The 15,919-nt window shown below is 45.2% G+C and overlaps 1 long non-coding RNA gene across 1 annotated transcript in view; it reads left to right on the top strand.

Moving 5' to 3' along the window:
- Positions 1–189, top strand: part of LOC308458418 — a 24,009-nt gene extending 23,820 nt beyond the window's left edge. Inside the window, exon 3 of the long non-coding RNA XR_013977384.1 lies at positions 1–189. This exon is cut by the window's left edge and continues 121 nt beyond it. This is a non-coding gene — a long non-coding RNA (uncharacterized lncRNA).
- The last annotated feature ends 15,730 nt before the right edge of the window (positions 190–15,919 follow it).

The following is a 15,919-nucleotide window of genomic DNA, read 5'->3' as shown; positions in this document are numbered from 1 at the left end:
ATATTTAAGGCTTTTAGATCCACAACTTCAAAAGACAAATTTGAAGAGTTCCGTTTACTTTCTGTATTCTGGTGTGCTACATCAAAACTGCATCTTTGCTCACAAGAGAAAAACCCAAACAAACCCAATCTTCCGAGACATACATTGAATGAAACGTGTCCCGCTGGTGATACTATCTTAAATGCAAACAAATAAATAAATGATTCCCTGGTCCATTTAATTTATATATTGAAACACACAGGGGTAACAACAAAAGATGATAAAGCAGTGGGAAGGGGAAGAAGCGTGACAAATGTTGCCGGCATGATCTTGTCTGTGTGATGTGACAAAGGCCATGATCAGACATTGTGCTACACCAGCCACTCCTGACCAAGGCTCAAAATGGCACTGAAAGATAAATCTTTACTGATAGTGCAACAATAACATGCTTAACACATATCAGCTGATGAGAACATTCCTTGGGGGCACCAGATGGAGATTCTTCTCAAGGCAACAGCTCTCTAAATTTAAACTATGGCTTGAAAGAAACCATAGTTGAGATTAACAAAAAAGAAAAAAGAAAAAAAGCTGAGGTTAATAAAAACAGAAGGAAAGCTACCAAGCTACCACTCATGGCCACGCCAGAGGCAGACCATGCAAGTCCGAGGCTCCCCTAGGCTCATGCTAATTGTGTTAGATTGTGGTTTAACACAGGCATAAGCAAACTCCAACCCTCCAGATGTTTGGGACTACAATTCCCATCATCCTTGACTACTGGTCCTGTTAGCTAGGGATGATGGGAATTGTAGTCCCAAACATCTGGAGGGCTGGAGTTTGCCTATGCCTGGTTTAACAATGTATAAGCCAGGACATTCTTTAAAATGATGATTTAGGCAGCTCCTTGCACACTAATTAGGTCAGTTTGTACCCAGGGATGTTGGATACTAGAGGGACTTGTGCGTGAAAGACACAGATTACGCACACATACAATAGCAAAATGGAATCCTATTCTGATACAACTTTCTGTGAAGGTGTCAACTATCACTTATTGCAAAGCCCCAGCGCTCCAAAATGCCGAGAAATGAAATGGTAAAGCCAGAGGTGTCTTACTCATAGAGGCTAGTGGCGCAGGGCACCAAGCTCTGGAGGGCACCAGGGAAGAGGCGGAGGCTGGATGCGGCACCTCCTGGCATCAGCTCGCCGCCCTCGCCCCCCTCCACAATGCCGCGCCAAAGAAGCCGCACCCGGAGCCTCCACCTGCCGTGGTCACCACGGCACAAAGTGGCCAGCTGAGGAAGGAGCTTCTTCCCCACTGGAGGAGCTGCCCTCCAGCCGCTGCCTGCCTCCTCCAGCCCCACAAAGCTGGGTGCGTTGCTGGCAGCGCCATCCTCCCTAAAAAGGGTTGGCAATTCTGGAAAAGGGGGGGCACTGGAGGGATTTTTGCACCACGGAGCCAGATATGCTTAAGACGGCCCTGGGTAGAGCTACACTCCAGTTACCCAGCTGACTGCTCTAAATCATCCATACTCTGACTGCTCTGCCCATCACCAGATCCTCCTTTCTCTGTTGTTTTTTTGCTAAAAACACACCCAGCTATGCGATGGCAGTACTGCTGTTGTTTATAGGATCCAATGCATCTCTGCCTCACAATAATCCCATCTAGGAACAACCTCTCTCCGCAGTCTCTCTCTCAACATACTCCCCCCACTTCCTTTTACACCTACCTCGCACTGATACTCATCTCCCCTCAATAACCCTCTGCTGTTCATTCCAACATTTTGACTGTCCATCTGTCTTGAAAGGCAACAGAGTGTATCTCCAGGATTGAAGTCAAACCACTGCAGCACCAACGTGACCTCCCCAGGGTGCAAGTCTGGGCAATGTGTATGGAGGTCCTGGGCTGCCCAGATGACAAGACCCCATTCTCAGCCTCGCTGATGTGGTCCAAAGGAAAGCAGAGCAATACATTGGCACAAGCTTGACTGGAGTTGCTAGGAGGCATGCAAGGCACCCTCTAGCTAGCCTCTCCCCCGTGTGCAATTCTATCTGTTACAATTAACACCAAACATTAAACACTGGCTTTGTTTTTTGCAAAATTACAAATAATTACGTGCAAGATTATTTAAAGAAATTGGGCAGAATTCTGCCCTGAATAAGCAATTTTAAATGCCAACAGCTTTGAAACGAACGGGAATTCCATTGTTTCCATTTGGCTATGATGGCAAAGTCTAGACTATCACATGCCAAGCATTATTAATACTGTTTACATGCCACCCTAATGTCCAGAGCAGTCTGAGATTCCAGGGGTCCAGGTGCTTACTCAGAGTTTGTGCTCCTTTTGAAATGAAACACAGTGGAAGTTCTACTGCATTTATGATATCTGGGGTGCATCTACACACAGAAAAAAGCACTATTAAAAAGTCAGAATTAAATCGTTATAACAAAATAAAAAATCACTCTGGAAAATCGTGTAGAAATATTTTCTTACTCTCTCGCGCCATCTGGTGTTGCATGTTTATAATGCGTTCTATACGGTGTTTCCTTACTAATGTAGCCGAGTCCATTGTTTATTTACACACACACAACCTGAGCCTACAGTGGAGGGGCTTCCAGCATTACACTCCGAGAGGTTCCCATTTACCCAATTTCTGCCACCTTGGATCCCAAGGTCAGCCCACATTGTGCGCTGACCTTCCTCTCTCTTCAGCTGGCTGCTGCTTGCAAATGCCAGCTACTTTACTGCAGTTTACATCATCCCCAACTGCAATCCTGCAACTTCCTCCTCCTAAAAACTCTGGCATTGTCTTCTGTTAACTACCCAGAGACCAGGGTGGGGCACCACCCATTTGCTGGCTGGTACATAGTCTTGGCTTTTCTTATGGCTTATCCACCCTTTGTTCTTTGTTAACGACACATACTTAGCAGCCATTATCCACCTGGTCTTCATTTTGACACTGTGCCTGGCAGCCCATTTTAATACTCTGAGCATTGATTAAAGCTCCAATACCCACTAGATCCAGGGATTTAGAGGAGTCAAGGCACCCACAAACTCATAACAATACCTTACGATTAGATCACGCTGTTAAGACTGAAATCCTATATACACTTCCCTGGGAGGAAACCCCACTGAACTCAGTAGGACTTATTTTGGAGTCCCATTCATAAGAATGTACTGTCAGTCCCTTAGAGTAACAAAGTGGGGGGATCTGCTGCCCTCCTGACATTTGTGCAACTGGGAGCAGTTGGCGTAGTGGAGTGGGGTTCTAGAGCTGCCCTCTGAATAGTCATGTTGCTCTCACTTACCAGGGTGGGAACAGACAGGGGTGGGGACAAGGTTGGGGGCAGGTGTAGACACACCAGTAGGGATACGAGTCTGCCCCAATAAGCTTTGTGCTCCCACCCCACTAGGTAACTCAGTCCTGCTTGAAACTCAACTACCATCTGCCCCAGTCAGCATGCCAAATGGCTAGGGATCGTGGGATTTGTAGTTCATCAACATCTGGGAGAACACATGCTTCCCAGCCTTGATTTAGAGGATCCCTTTAAAACCCTATTGCTGCCAAGTGTCAGAAGTCACCCGATGAAGGGATGACAGTGCTTCCATTTTATCAGTACACTCTGCCCTCCCAGTATTTTACAACAGATTAGCCATGCCGTGTTACGCCTGTAAGGGCCCAAGCGACTGACTGCGATTGGTCTTTTCGCTTATTCAGCCGTTCTTCCTGTAATTTGATTTGGAAATGAGATGGATGTGGAAAGATCAGAGCATCCCCTCCAGCAGGAGAAGAGAGAGACAACAAATAATCCTTGTTTGGGGGGAACCGCAGGGGTAATTAGAACATCCTCTGAAACATCCCAATAGCCCATTGTGGGGACTATTCCTGGCTCGCCATGCCTTTCCGTGCAGCTTCCAGAAATGAGAGATTGCTCTGCCTGGTCAGAATTTCTGAAGCCTTCCTTAAGCAGCGCACAAGCCAATTAACTGCGACTATGTGGTGTGCTTTCCTTTTCGCTGTCACGTAGGGGTAAGGTGACTCAGTGCTGACTCACTGAATTCTCTGCCAATGGAATTCCCAGTCCCTCAGCTGTTTCCATCCAGCCTATCTTGAGCAGCAAGAGGCACTCCTTAGCTGCAGTAGCCTATCTGTCCCAAATCCACTTCAATCCAGTTTGCCAGTCAGCATGTCTGTGAGACTTTCCCAGCTACAGTCGGTATTGTGCTCCAAACAGCATGCAGATTAGTCTTCAAAATCAGAGACACACACACACAGACACACACACACACACACACACAGAGAGAGAGAGAGAGAGAGAGAGAGAGAGAGAGAGAGAGAGATCAGCTCTGGTTCCATAACAGAGTTACTCAGCCACACTTCAATAAAAACCCCTTGGTTTACCTTGAGAAATGGCTGCACATAATCCTTTCACCTGTCAACCTGTGCCAAGGAAAAGTTCCTTCCCCCTCCTGTCCTAGTCTCTCTCCTGATTATAGGCCTTTGTTTCTAGACGGCTATCTTTGATATATGTCTCATAATCAACTCAGGTACTAATCTGCCTCTTGCAGTGACGCAAATCAGGTGTGGCTTTGACCTTACGGCTGAAAACTGAAGAACATTTGATAGCAATGTTTGTACATTGTCTCCTTCATTGTCACCAACAATTAGGGATAGTACAGACAATTTATTTTTATGCAGGGGGGGCAGGGGGGAACCAAATGGAATGAAATCCAGTGGGTGGCAAGGATGAAGGCATCTATCCTGCATGTTGTCCCTGTGTTGTGAGGAATCATCTCCTCCTTGCACTCAGACCACAAAGCATGGATCCTGGCCAATTCCAGTTTCTCCACCCTGCAAGTCTACCAGCACTCTCATCACTAGTCTGGAAAATATGTAATCTTGTGCTACTGGATAGTGCTTTTGACACATAATGCTATGACAAGGCAGTAGATACACCCTACGCTGCCCATAGGTGTCTCAGAAAATAATAATTAGGTTTCTTGTTCTTTAAACTCCTAGCAAACATTTGTCACAGTACAGAAATCCTCAGTTCCAGCGCCAGCCTTGTAGGGTAAGGCTAGTAGCCTTGGGGAACCCACCCTAATCCTTTCTCTCTGCCACCACCAACCCACTTACTGGCCAACCTAGGGACTGGGGTGTGGCATTCCCACTACCTTATTGGTGGCCTCCTCTAGGGTAAGGTAACAGGCACCTCCCTCCGCTGTCCCATGCACATCACCAACGAGTATTACAGCCTCAAGCAGCCCTAAGCCACACCCCCTCTCTGTGTGTGTTGGTTAAAGAGCACTTGAGTGTGTTCAGAAACCATCCCATCCCAGAAAGCCAATTCAGAGTTTATTCAAATGGAGTACAGGTCAGATGGGTGAAGGGGAGAAATAGCAAGTTTGCAGCTTGAAACAGAAATGAAACCCTCTACCAGAATATTGGTCTCAATGCTGCATATGAAACATTGCAGAATTTACTCTCAGTGGTCACCTCTGGCACTGGGCTGGATGCTTCCGGCATCAGTTGCGAGGGGGGGGGGGCGGCGGCGGCAAGGGGGACAAAGGCTGCATTGCCACAGCTCATGTTGAAGGACATAGGAGGACCCACCTTGGGCTTAAATGACAGCTGGCAGGCTCCAGCTAATCAGAGCTCCAGTCACATTTTCCAGGTAGCCAATGGACACTTTTTTGGGGGGGGGGGAATTGACACCTTTGGGGAGGTGGGAAAGATGGCCACCTGGTGTGAGTTATCAATGGGTTTCTCCCTGTCACTGCCAGACAGCACCTGTTAATGCATGACTGGACTTTAAGTCTTGCACAGCAGAAGATGTGCCTAAGCCTCTTAGAAAAGTTTTGTTTGCCATGGGGGGGGGGGCATTCTTTTACATACACCCACACCTATTGTACATTTGTAGAAAATAACTTCCAGGGAGTACCTGATTTCAGATGAACATTTTTCACAGGAAAAATGCATCCTACTTGCTAGGAAAAAAGGAAGAGCAAACTATGAACATTTCAAGGAGTAAAAATGAGACAGAAGCAGGAAAATTGCACTGGAGGGGAAAACAGCAGCTCTTTAGGGCCTCAGGAACTACCTCCTATGCGAACAACTCACTCATCAATCACAGCTTTGACTTCACCCGCTGGTTCAAAACACAAACATGGGAGAAGCCAAGTTGGTTCAACTCACAGAAATCGCTTAGGAGAGTTACCTACACATTTTGCTTCATAACTGTAGTTCTAGGGACACTGGGGAGGCCCTACTGGTTCTGAACCCAATACTTTAGTACCTGCTGTATCAAACTCTTGACTGCTGTGGAAAAAAATAGCACCCACAGGCCCTATCCTGAACCCATGCTGGCTATTGGATCTTTCTGAACATGAAGGAGTTTCCTTTTGCAGTTAAGCCTTGCTTGAGCAACAAAATGTTCCTGAGAAACAGTATGTTCCCCATGTCCTTTGGCCCTGACTTTTAGCTTGTTCCTGACTTGCCTTAAATTCTGAAGTTCTCTTTAGCCCTGACTACTGGCACCATCCCATATTCCTGGCTCCTGGTTAATCTCAGACTGCTTCCCATCACCCAGCCCTGCAATGCCTCTCAGAACCTGGAGCTCACATCTCCTGCTGTCCTCCCTGCCCCCCCCCTCTTTTCAGTAAAAAGGAAACAGGCATTTCCTATGAAACAAGACCGTCCACAGTATATCTGTAGATTTGGAACACAACTGACCTTGCAATCACACAAAAAGTAGTCTGCACCAGTCCTAACTGATGGACATTGCTTGTGTTTACTCAAGTCTGAAATGTACACTAATATGCCTTTGTCTCAGCCAGAAATGGTCCCCCTTTCAGCTGCAATTTCCTTGGATTTCACAACCCTCCATTATATCACTGTTTTATGTACTGACAACAGCATTAAAAACAGGCTATTCAAGTACATATTTCAGTGCTAATGGGTATGCAGAACGATAGTATAAATCCTCAATTGTTTGCCTTTCCCAATTCTTTTGTTTGGGGTTGACACCATAGTAAACATGGGCTGCAGAATTAGGAATAGATGAACTGGTATGTTACAGGTGATATAGGGAGGAGGACAGATAAACAGAATTTCCACCCACAGTAAACACAGTGAAAATCATTTTCTCTCCTTTGCAAGGTAATTTACAGTTACTCTGCAGCAAAAGGCAGGTAGAAGGTAGTCTTGTGAATAGAGGGAAAGTGTGTAGTGGTATATACCAGGGAGGAAGAAGCTTGGGCCCTGGGGCCAAATGGAGCCCTCCAGCTATCCCTCTCTTGCTCTTGGAAAGCATTGAATTTCCACCCCCACCACTTAGGGCAGGAGTGGGAAACCTATAGCATCCCTGATACTGCTGGATGCCAAGTCCCACAGTCCCAGACCATTTCCCATTCTGCTTGGGGCTGGTGGGATTTGGAGTCCAACAACATCTTGAGGGCTACAGGTGGTGGAGAAGTGGTCAATTCTGAAATGCAGGCACTCTATCACATGCCTCATATAGTTAGTTGTGTCTCCATAAACATGCCCGTGCTACGACTGTGCATCAAAAATGAATTGTTTACCAATACAAGCATAATGGCTTCAGTACCAAGCCAGCTTTTGCCTAATGCTGCACACAGACAACACTTTTAAACCACATTCAAAGAGCATTGCCTCCCTTAAAAAATTATAGGAGCTGTAGTTGGTTAACTCTATGACAGCTAAACTATAGCCCTCAGAATTCTCTGAGGGGGAAAATGTGCATTGAATGTGCTTTAAAGATACAATATACAACCAAATTTGATTACTATCCAGCCTGATTAAGAGTTTTGGTGCACTCAAAGGTTTGCTCACTGGAACTTTGGGACCAGAATTTTTTGAAATAAAAGTAATAGAGAACAATTTTTATAAGTTACACTTGTGAAGTCCAAATGTCATGCATTGGCACAAGCAAAGAACTTTGTAGATCACTTTAAGCAGCCTAAGTGATAAGGTTCTTTCTTCAACAGATGTAATATGCAGTGGCGGAGGAACCCTCTCCAACACCCGGGGCGGGACGCTGAGGGGCAGGATGGGGCAGGGCGAACTGCCCAGTGGCACACGGTCAGCGTGGGAGAGGCAGCCCATAAGGGCGGTGCCCATACTAACTGCATGCATGCCCTCAGCCGCTCTACAGCTTGGGAGGGGCAGCGGACCATCTTGTCACCCCCCCGGGGGGTGCCTGGGGCAACCCACCCCCTCTTTCCCCCCTTCGTATGCCCCTGGTAATATGCAAGCAGAAAGTGACACTTGAACCCTTAGCCATGCATGATAATATAACCTTCCTCTTCCTAGTTTATCTAGTGGGTTTCTCTTTGATAAAAGCTTGCTTATTTGACGTGCAGAGGATTGGCTTATCATACTTCAGGAGTTGACATCATTGTCTCCGCTGTAAAGTAAGCAGGGGTGCTCTGTCCCCACTCTCCATTATACCATGGGCTAGAAGGTTTCCAACTCATTTGGGCTGAGGGCTGAGACTGGGAGCTTTGGCTAGCAGTTTCCAGTAACTTCTGAGTAGAATACAGCTGGAGGAAGGGCAGGGTGCAATTGCCAGTGGTCAGCCTTACAGAGTTGGTGCTCATCCATGGGGGAGCACTGTATGGCAGGAGTGGGAAACCTGGGGCCCTCCAGATGTTAAACTCCAATTCCCATCAGGCCCAGCCAGCATGGCTAACAGCCAAGGAGATGGGAGTTGGAGTCCTGGAATATTCAGAGGCCACAAGTTCCCTACCCCTTCAGTAGGGGAGCTCTTCCACCTGGTCTGAGTGAGAACACTGCCTGTAGCTAGAAGTTATACCTGAAAAAGAAAGCTTACTTCTAAGTTTGGAGGACAGTAACTCCCACTATCAAAGGTCAAATTACCCTTCAGTTTTAAAAAAACAGCAGCTGCTTCCCACCTTGGTTACCAGAGCTGCTGCGATTGAGAAAACTGGCTCTGACTCCACAGTTTCCCCATGATCAGCTACGGACTATACAAGGGCAGATAATCTTACGACTAGAAAGTTTATACTGAGTTTAAAAATCTTAGAGGAAAAGTCAAAAAGCAGAGAGAACAAGGCAGTTTTGAATTTAGCAGCCAGATGTTTCTGAGAATTGCTGGCAGATATTCGAAAAAGCCCCCTTTGTATACTTTTCCTTGAAACTGCACAGTGCCATTATACAACACTTAGGATTTATGGGGTGCTTTCATAAACAAATGCATGTACTGTCTCCTCTCACCAATCCCGTACAGTGCCTAATTTGCAAAAGACTTAGTTGGGGAAAGTGAGTTGCAAGAGCCTGTATTTAAAAAGTGCTCTCTCTCCATGTAATCATTCGACAGGCTTTGAAAATCCAGATCGGACCAGTTGAGTACTGTTTACCAGCAGCTTGGCTTGGAGCTCTGTATCAGACAGTGAGTCACCCTGTTTGCTCAGACTATCTTTGCTCCGCATTAGACATTTGAAACTCAAACTGCCTGAAGGCTTTGGAACTGGGAAGCAGGGTGTGCTTTATTGTCATTACACGTTGTACTGAAATGCCCCTTACAGCAAAACAGCACTGGTATTTTTATTTTTCTATAAAGGGAAGAAGTTCGTTAAAAAGGTGTGAGGCTGAAATATTAAGGTTCCCTTACACCTCGAAGGACATAGTTCTGAACTTCACTGACCCAATCTGAAGGGAATGTCAAAACTTCCCCTTTACCCCATACGAAGTTGGCTGATAGCTCCAATTGAAAGTAGGTCTATGTGCACATTAGCCTGGGGTGTTGCATCCCATTTTGCCACCCCGCCCTCATGAAGCCTCCCTTACCCAGGTTGTGTGGCAGTACCCATAAATCACAGCAGTGACAATGGCAGGTTTCAGTGAGAACTCATGAGATTCCCATGAGAGGTCGGCAAAATCTCATGAGATTTCAGCGAGATCTCATGAAATCTCACTAGAAGCCGCTGCTTTTGCCACCGCTTCTCCATCAGCAAAAAAGATGGGGCAAGTGGGGCACCTTTGGGGGTGCCACCCCTTGTAGTTCTGCCACCCCAGGTGGCTGCCTTAGCCCACCTCATGGACAGATCATCCCTGACATTAGTGGTTTAAATGTGGCACAGTTGTTTTCCCTCTGTTGCTTTTCAAGTAACTTTTGTACACCAGAGAGGGGGCAGGGGTTTCTTTACCTCATAATCATTACCTGATTTATGTCCCCATACCCGCAATTCCCCTGGACTCCCATTCAAAGAAGCTACACTAGTTAGCACTAGAGGTGGGAGGGCTCTAGGTCCCTGCCAGAGCCCTCACACCTTCCCACAACCCGGCAAGGGTGTGAATGCCAAATTTCAGCCTGGCTCAGGGCACCATGGTGCCCAAGTCCACCCCTGCATGAACCCTGAGCGAGCACCTAGTACCCCTGAAATCTCACATTGTTCAGAGCTTGGGGTGGTGTGCAACATAAGATGCTACACAGAATGTTCATAAAAGATTCAAAGCTCCTAACCTTTCCACTGATCAACTCCGTGCTGCAGATTAACTGTTTTAATACATCTTTCAAGCTCCCTGTTTCCTATTAGCCAACAGCCTCTGCATCTCCATGATCTTCTCTTGGCCTTTGCTTGTTTATACGCTCACAGAACAGCACAAGGACTTCTGGGGGACCAAGTGGTTTCATGGTTACAACCCAAGTTGCATGACACGGCCATCTGTCTAACATGTAATTGGCAAGCTGCGGGTTCTCTCTGTGGAAAAGGATGCACAGTAAGCAGCCAGCCTCCCGTAGGAAAGTTTGATCCGTTCCACTGACGGTTGCAAAACAAATGTCTAATAATAACTTTGCAGCAGCCTGGATTCCCGGTCAGTGTATTTGTTGGCTGTCCCCAAGTGAAAGATTATTACAAAGACCACCTCATAGTCTGTAGGTGGGGCAGTTGCTGTCTTGCAATCCATCGAACCCATTAGCCTCTCACATTAACTCAACCCATGGACCTCTGCTGATATGACTTGGAGCCCAATTTCAGTTCAAAACAATCTCTGAAATGGCATGAGGTAAGCCGCTTCATTTGGATGCCATTAATTTTCTTAACTCATGAATCTAGTAGGTATATTTGTAAACTGCCGGGAGGTGAACCATATTCTTCTCCTTAAGGCAGCCTGCCAATGGAAAAAACTGACCTGAAGCAGATCTCATTGGCCATGCAATCAGGAAAATCTAATGTGGGCAGCTATTTTTCTGGGAACTGTCACTCACCAAGATTTTATTTCACAGTTTTGAATTAATCTTTTCTAAATAAAGCACCAGAGGAAGCAAAAACAGCCATTATATCTGCAAAAGAATGGAAGTAAAATTATGAGGAATGTTGGTAGGTCTTTTTGCTATGAGGAAAGAGATTGTTTAACACTTAATTCATACATTAGCTCTGTATCTCTGCCACTAAGTCTCAAATTTTAAAAATTCAAAATGCTAGTGTAGGGCCCCCAAGCTGGATCAGGAACCTAGTTGAGGATGTAAAGTGGGGTGGTTTTTTAAAAAAACCAAAACCAAAAAAAAAAACCAAAAATGTTTTGCTCCTGCTATGGTCCCAGTTTGGATTAGGGCGCCATGTCTGCAGTTTGAATTGGAGTGGATAGGAATACAATTTGTTTCAACTGAAAATTCCCCCCTATGCAAATTGTCAGCCCCTCAACACCACCATAGAATCATAGAATCACAGAGTTGGAAGAGACCACAAGGGCCATCGAGTCCAACCCCCTGCCAAGCAGGAAACACCATCAGAGCACTCCTGACATATGGTTGTCAAGCCTCTGCTTAAAGACCTCCAAAGAAGGAGACTCCACCACACTCCTTGGCAGCAAATTGCACTGTCGAACAGCTCTTACTGTCAGGAAGTTCTTCCTAATGTTTAGGTGGAATCTTCTTTCTTGTAGTTTGGATCCATTGCTCTGTGTCCGCTTCTCTGGAGCAGCAGAAAACAACCTTTCTCCCTCCTCTATGTGACATCCTTTTATATATTTGAACATGGCTATCATATCACCCCTTAACCTCCTCTTCTCCAGGCTTGACCAGTTCAGGTCAGGCTTGACCAGTTCAGATCCTTGACCAGTTCAGGTCAGGATCATAACAGAGAGCCAAGGGACTTTATCGACCACTTTAGGGTTCTGCTCTGGATCTTTGGTCACAGATAAAGAGCTAATGTATCATCTTGTTGGCCCCTTAAACACCACAGTCTTGTTGGTGATGCTGATAGGTGCAACTGTGGAAGAGGTCAATGTGTAGCACAATCAGTTACATCCATAGCAAGCCAGTTGTATTGATGGGAACTCATGCTAGGAAATTGTGTATAGCAGTCTCCCCCAACTTGTTGCTCACTAGATGTTTTAGAGCAGGCATAGGCAAACTTGGCCCTCCAGATGTTCTGGGACTACAACTCCCATCATCCCTGACTACTGGTCCTGTTAGCTAGGGATGATGGGAGTTGTAGTCCCAGAACATCTGGAGGGCCGAGTTTACCTATGCCTGTTTTAGACTAAAACTCCAATCAGCCCCAGCTGGCTTGGACTACAGTCATGGAAGTTGTGGTCCAAAATGTCTGGAGGATGGCAGGTCAGGGGAAGCTGATGGCCATCCTGATTGTTTGCATTAGAGCACAGCACGATTAGCCTAACCAGCAAGAGGTTAGTGTGTGGCCATGAGAATACTAATGCTTTAAAAAAGGTATTTTTAAGAGCAACCAAGAAAAAAGCCCCATCTTCTTTTCAGTGTGCAATCCCACTAACAATAAGTGCTTTTAGATCTCCTTGGTTGCCGTGCAGGTTAAACATGTGATTAAGTGCTCCTCATAGAGAGCAACGATTTTAAAAAATACTAACAATTTGCTGGATTAATCCTTAAATGTTTGAGGATTTGAGTGAATAATAACAAATAATAATTATACCCCACCCAAACAAAACAAACTAACTATGGAACACTAGATAAGAGGATTCATTGTGGGCATTTTGGGGAAAGAGGCTTAGGGCTCATACGCACTTTCCTTTGTTCCATGATTTCTAGCCATGGGTCTGAGAGGTTGTTCTTGTGTCCCGCCACTTTCCCCTGGAAAACAATGAGGTGTACTGCCAAATCGGACCAAACATCAATCTGAAGGAAACTCAACTGACATTTGTTCCAATTCAGCAGTAAACCTTGGGTATTCCCAGGAAAAGCAGCAGGGCAAAAGAACCACCTCTTGGACCAGTGTCTAGGAATCATGGGAGATATGGAAGTGTGGATGAGCCTTTTGAGTAGGGCTTCCCAAACTTGGGTCTCCAGATGATTTTGGACTACAATTCCTGACCACTGTTCCTGCTAACTATGGATGATGGGAAACCCAGCTTTAGAGCCATGTGCGGCTCCCTGCACACACATGCGCACAGCCATGTGGGAATGGCTTCTCCATGGTGCTGACCCGCATGCCCATGGTTATATATTGTGTGACAGGAACATTTGAATGCTGCTCACGAGGGAGCAGAAAAACACCATCATTAAAGTGTATGCACATCCTAGGGACTTAACTTGCAGACATGGAGAAAGCAGAGTCTTGTGTGACAATTCACATTCCTTTGGACAACTCTTTGCTCCCGCTCTCCTCATTCCCACCCCAGTTCTGATGTTGCCATTCAGTTTTGCTCCTTCAGCTTGGTACTAGCTGTTCAGAGGTATAATGACTGCTCCTCCGTCACTAATGGCATTAGAGTTTCCGATACAAATGAAAACCCATCAGTTGTACTCTCACACTGGCATTTGGATCCTGTGAGCTGCTCCATCACTGCACAGCAGCTCATGGGACTGGACTCTTTGTTATTATTACCCGACATGGAGCGGCTCCGTTGATTGATTAAATTCATCAAATCACTCCCCAAGCCAATAATCTCAAATAAGCAATCTCCTAGTGTTCCTGGATGAGAGGAACACATTTGTTTTATTCCCACTATCCCATGCTTTAATCACTCTCTTCATCTCCCTCTGGGCTCTCTTCCTGTGATTTTTCATACACCATTATTTTGCATCAGTACAGTGCAAGAACAACAGCAGCATTTGTTTTCAGAAGTGATCCAAACTTTTGAAATAAGTCACACAGAGGGCTTCCTCCCATTACAGATGCCACTATAAGTTATTTCACCGGACCTGAGTGGCCAGGCCAAGCCTGCCTATAATAATAGAATATGCTCGGTTGTGATCTGACCTTGGCATGGAGTCCCAGCCCAGCTTCTTATGCTTGGCATCTACCCAACTAACTTTGTTCCTGTCATTTAACATTCATGTTCTTTTGGAACCGAGCTCGTAGAATATACGCTGGGTTTTGTCACATCAAGTAATTTGGCATCTTAAAGGAGGTCTTCACTCAAAGAAACAAAACAAAAGAAACGAACTGTTATCAATAGCATTTCCACCTGGTGCCTCAATAATCAACACTGGGTCCTTGTGCATATAGCATGAATGCTAAGCTTATTCAGGAGTGTAAGATTTTCAAAAAGCTTTTGAAACCAAAGTACACCGTGTCAATTGTATCACCTCTATCAATGCTTGTTTGATATACTCAAAAACTAAACATGGAGGTGTCCCCCTCCAGCTCAGGATTTTCAGAGGTTCGTGAGACAGGACTAGCCATGCTAGTTGTGCCTCAGCAAGACTTGTTCTTCTATATGCTTGGTAATTCCATCTTTAACAATTCTTTAAACTTATTTTTGTATAACAGATGTTAAGCTAACTGGGCTATAATTGTAAAAAAAATGTGTTATATTGGCCACTTCTCAGTCCTCATTTGTAGAAGCTACATATTTACAGACAAGTGAAATATTTGTGTTAGAAGATCTGCAGTTTCACATTTGAGTTCTTTAAGAACTCTGGGCTGGATGCCATCCCAACCCAAAAGAACCAGCATGATTTCCACAAAAGGAGGCCCTAACTAACCAACCCTTTAAGGTACTTTGAAAGTGTTAACAAGCATATGGAAAGTTTTCAATAAAGTTCCTCATAAAAAACTCCTGAATAAACGTACCACACATGGAAAAGATTCTCTTATCCTTCATGGAGCGTAGCAGCTGCCTGGTTATTGTGAAAACAGAGTGTAGGTATAGATCGGACTTTGGTCTGATGTAGCAGGGCTTTTCTATGTTCTTAGGTGGAAAATAGATTATCCTGCTTTAAGGACTTTAAGATTTTTTGGATATTGGGCTTGATGAATTTTGAACCTTTCCCATTCATGTTATTGTAAAATGTAACTTTCAGTTGTTCAACCAGCATCCAGACTTCATTCCTATCAGCTGCTAATTACGGTAGCTGAATTTGAGCTCTGGTACTTTGTATCAGTTACAAATGCATTCAAAGTAATTATTGTATTGATTGTTCTTCCTCAAAATAGATGTAATAGGCAAGCAGTGCAACCAATTCAGCATGGAAATCCAAATAGCAAGTCCCCTAGACTCAGATTTAAACCTGAGGCCAGCTGGATAACTGCCCTCTCCCAATTAAAGTCTGCTTACCACATTGATTGCAGACATTAATCTCCGTGTTTCTATAAAACACTGTCAGTCAAGGCAGCAATTCCAGGGACATAGGCACCCAAATGGAACACATAGACAACTGGGCTTTGTGATACAGATTGCAGGACCATGCCCAATGCACTTCCACCAAGATGGCTCAATGCACTGCAGCCGTGTTGTTATGCGAGTTCTCCAGGGAAACAGAAGTTATGTACCAGGTGCATTCCATTAGCGAACAGCAACGGAAAGTGCAACCTGAGTGAACAGACGTTAGACACCCTTTTCCAGAAATCTGACTATACAGTACATTCAAATACCAATCCTCTGTCACTGAGCAAAGAAATACACAATCTTAGATAAGATTTACAAGCACTACCTGCTTGTTAAAGTACCAAGTTCACCTGGCCCAAGTGAGATGTACA

Source organism: Podarcis pityusensis (genome assembly GCF_964106645.2).
Source record: "Podarcis pityusensis genome assembly, chromosome: 11".
NCBI lineage: Eukaryota > Metazoa > Chordata > Lepidosauria > Squamata > Lacertidae > Podarcis > Podarcis pityusensis.
Note: the sequence above shows the minus strand (reverse complement) of the source record. Positions and strands in the feature narration are given on the sequence as shown.